Here is a 4,168-nt window from a genome sequence, read left to right as displayed (position 1 = left end):
CATTGGAAATGTAAATGAAGAAAATACCTAATGAAAAAAATGAAAAAAGAAATTATCTAATAAAATAAAATTTAAAAAATATGGTAAAAGCTATATTTGGCTTTATTCAACATATGCAAAGTAATTTTAAACATTCACATAATTTAAGAAATTACTTTCAATATTGATCACCTTTTTGTTGAATTTATAACATATTACTGATTTAAGGTCTTTAAAGAATTGGTATAAAATTTAACTAATAGGCCAGGCTTAGTTATGCAGACTTGTAGTCCTAGAATTTTTGAGGAAGAGGAATAATGAATATAATTTCAAGGAGGGGTGATACTACAGTCAATTTCCAATTAAACACCAATTTATGACAATATTAATATATTTATCTCTAAAACTAGCTCTCTGTGACCTGAGATTTTATTCTCTGAATTTCTCAGACAAAGCCCCATAACCGCTGGTCTAGCAGGGGTATTGGTTGCCAAAACATTGAAAATTGGGTCTTAAACTATAATAACAAAATACTTCTTATAATAATTTGCTTAATTAAACACTAAATATTACTTTTCTTTTGTTATCAGGTATTAAATTTTGCCTACAATATCAATTTTATAATAGTTCATACATTGAAAGCTTGGCATATTTGTTATTAATTTGTGTAAAAAGATTGAGTTTCATGACAAATCTAAATTTAAATTTCTGACTAGTCACATAATAACAATGAAGTTACAGCTCTGATTCCATGCTATATAACACTGAAAAAACACTGTTGCTTATGTTTACTATTTAGCAAGCATATGATGCACAGTGATGTTTTAGAAGCTGACTTTATGGATTCTGGAGCTTTCTAATCTTGTATTACTAAATATCCATGTTACTAATAAGCAAAAGGTGTGTTGACGTTGTATAGGAGAAAAGATATTTGAAGCAGGATCATTTATTGTACTTCCTTTGGCTGCTAACATCCAGGGCTGAGGGACTTTTATTTTTCTTAGTGTGTCATGCTAGGGAACAAATAATGACATGGACTGAATCTTGAAATTCCCCTATATACATCACAGATTTGCTCTCTACATAACTCTGGAACCTATTACTCAGATAGTTAATATTCAAAATTGATAATAGAAACCTAAACATATCACTTATGATCTAGAACCATAATCTCTTGACCTTGTAGGCCTAGAAAAGATCATACTAAGACAACTTCCCTAGACCACTATGATTTTAACTTTATTCTAAATATTTATCCTTAAACTCACAAGTAAATATTGTTATTACTTTTCATCAAGCATGCTTTTTTTTTTGCAGAAGACAAAGACACAGACAGAAAGCCAAAACTAATAACATTACAGAGAAGAAGTAACTGGGGTGTCCAGCCCAAATTTATAAATCTAATATGCAACTTATGGTACATCATAGAAGATGACATAGAAGAATTTTTAGAGCCAGAAGAATAGGGTATCTGCTGTGAGATAGTGTTTCCAAATTATAGCAGGGAATCTACAAAAAAGAAGCACAGCATTATGCTTCTCCAAATAAGATATGAAAAAGTATCAATACCAGTTTAGAGATGGAAATGAATGGAAGAATTTGCATAGTGCTAAACATCTAGATCAAAGGTTAAATGGTTACAGACAATTAATGTCTGCTGAGAGAGAGAGATGAAGAATCAGTCTTCCTTAATGACTCTCTGATAGGATGTTTAGTCTCCATTGGTCAGTCCTAAACACATATGAGCAACACAAGCACACACACACACACACAAGCACAACACATCACATCACAATAATAGTTAAAGGATAAGAGAACATTAATTCGAGGAGTTGTGGAGGTACAGGAGTAATTGAATGGAGAAGACAGACAGGTGATCATGATTGACAATGAGTTCTTTATATGAAGTTCTCACAAAAAGACCATTTTATTTATGTGGGCAGGAATGCGTGCATGCACATGGATATACACACACACACAGAAACACACACAGAGAAACACACACACCAATGTATAGTTTCCTTTGAGGCCCAGGCAGAGTTATGAGATTTATCCCACATACTATTAAGAACATGAAATATCTCCCAAATACAGTGGCATATTCACATTCCAAGAATGAAAAATTGGTGCATATGAACAAAAGCCTTGCCTGAAGCAAAACTAAATCCCAGCAAGGCAGACACAAATCCTGAAACTCATTCCTATCATCTGGTGCTCTGAATGATATCCTCTGAATTATAACGTGCTTGGGTAGTCCCATCTCTCCAGCTCTGATTCTCCAGCACACCCTCCTCTCTTGTACTGAATAATTCAGCTTTCCTCAGCAGACACACATTAGCCCTAGACTCTTAAACTTCTTAATTGCCACTGAAATTCGAAACTTACTTTTAAAGACACAGAATAGCTTTTTACACCCCCCTAGCATGGACTCTGATCATGACATACATTGTTTAACCTCAACCAAGAACCGTAGCACAAGATACCATACTTACTTAATCTTTTATTTTCAAAATCAATGTCAGATGGATTAAGCCATGAATTTCTTCAGCATCTATGATATTTATGTACTCTGCTCCCTTGGACTACAACTGAAGAGGCTTGCCTGTATTGGCACTGGGGTAAATGTTTCCCCAGATGTTCTCCATCAAAATACTCAATAATAATCTCAAGTTTAGGTTCCTCTTCCAGTGAGTTTCCTTTATCATAAGAGGAAATCTTGAAAGATAGGAACTTGGGCCCTCAGCAACATTGCAATGGTTCAATGCTTGTCTTTAATGGTACTAGTTAAAATATAAATAAATTACAGAATATATTTTGGCCCCAGTTGATTCCTCTAAACAAAACATCTAAATTGTCTTATAAGTTCTTCCATGCCAAGTTTCATATTATTTTGTCTTTCTGGTTTTGCTTGTTGTTGATCTAAATTAGAGCAATGACCATTAACCATGAATGGTGCTCTCAAATTATTCTATCACATTTAAATTCAGACACAAAGTTCCCATGACATGGGCAAAAATTCTTTCCTGCCACTAGGTTTCCTTGTCCAGTCTTGATCTGAGGGCTTATGCCTAGTCTTGTTGTGTCTTGTTATGCTATGTTTATCACAGTGAGTCCTGTTCATTTGTGATAGGAGACAGAGAAGCAGTGAATCTGGGACAGAATGGAGGTATATTCAGGAGTGGAACTGGGAGGAGGGGAGGAGGAAGAGGAGGCTGTGTTAAGAATGTATTATATGAGAAAAGAATAAAGAAAAAGAAAACAAGATAAATAATATTATATAAATAAAAATACTATATATAATAAAAATAAAAGACTAGCAAAATTACAAACTATGTCAACTATGTCCTCATTACTCTATAAAAGATTATGACTAAATCTCTAAATCTCTGTTCTTGACATTCCACTCTGATCCTGATCTTCCAGACTTGCACATAAAGTGCTTATTAAGTATTGTCTTTATTTGGAGGGCTTTTTCTATTCAAGAGCATGTTCCAGAGCAAATTCAAAAGGTCCATTAATAACCTGGTCAGTTGAGTCAAAAACGAAAACAAAACAAAACAAAACAAAAAAACCAAAAACCAAAACAAACAAACAAACAAAACCCCCCTGCTGTTTAGTAGAAAGTTTCTGTATTATTTTTTAATTTCAATTACAAAATATCTGGTGAAATCGAGGTGTTTGAGAACCCTTATTAAAGTAAGTTTTGAAAAATGTAAGGCTACAGCAAACATTGCTGTGAATGGCCACAGTGCATACACAGTTTGTAATGAGAGAAAGATGAATGTTGTTGCTCAGATCACTTTCTCTCTTTTTTATCCAGTTCATCCTCTCAGCTGCAATAATGTTGCTATTCATATTTAACATGGGTCTTCTCAGTGAATTAACCTAATCTACAATCTCCCTCATAGTCATATCTATAGGTTTGTCTCCTAGATAGTTCCAAATCTCAACTTGTCAATCAATACGACCTATGATTATTGAAAGTATTAACTTTTTTTTTTTGAGACAGGGTTTCTCTGTATAGCCCTGGTTGTCCTGGAACTCACTCTGTAGACCAGGCTGGCCTCGAACTCAGAAATTCACCTGCCTCTGCCTCCCGAGTGCTGGGATCAAAGGCGTGCGCCACCACGCCCGGCTGAAAGTATTAACTTTTATACTCCTGTTCTTTTTAATTGACAGAAAAATGCCT

The sequence above is a fragment of the Mus caroli genome, chromosome 1 (genome assembly GCF_900094665.2).
Source record: "Mus caroli chromosome 1, CAROLI_EIJ_v1.1, whole genome shotgun sequence".
Taxonomy (NCBI): domain Eukaryota; kingdom Metazoa; phylum Chordata; class Mammalia; order Rodentia; family Muridae; genus Mus; species Mus caroli.
The sequence above is the reverse complement of the archived record's forward strand: the minus strand, read 5'-3'. Positions refer to the sequence as shown.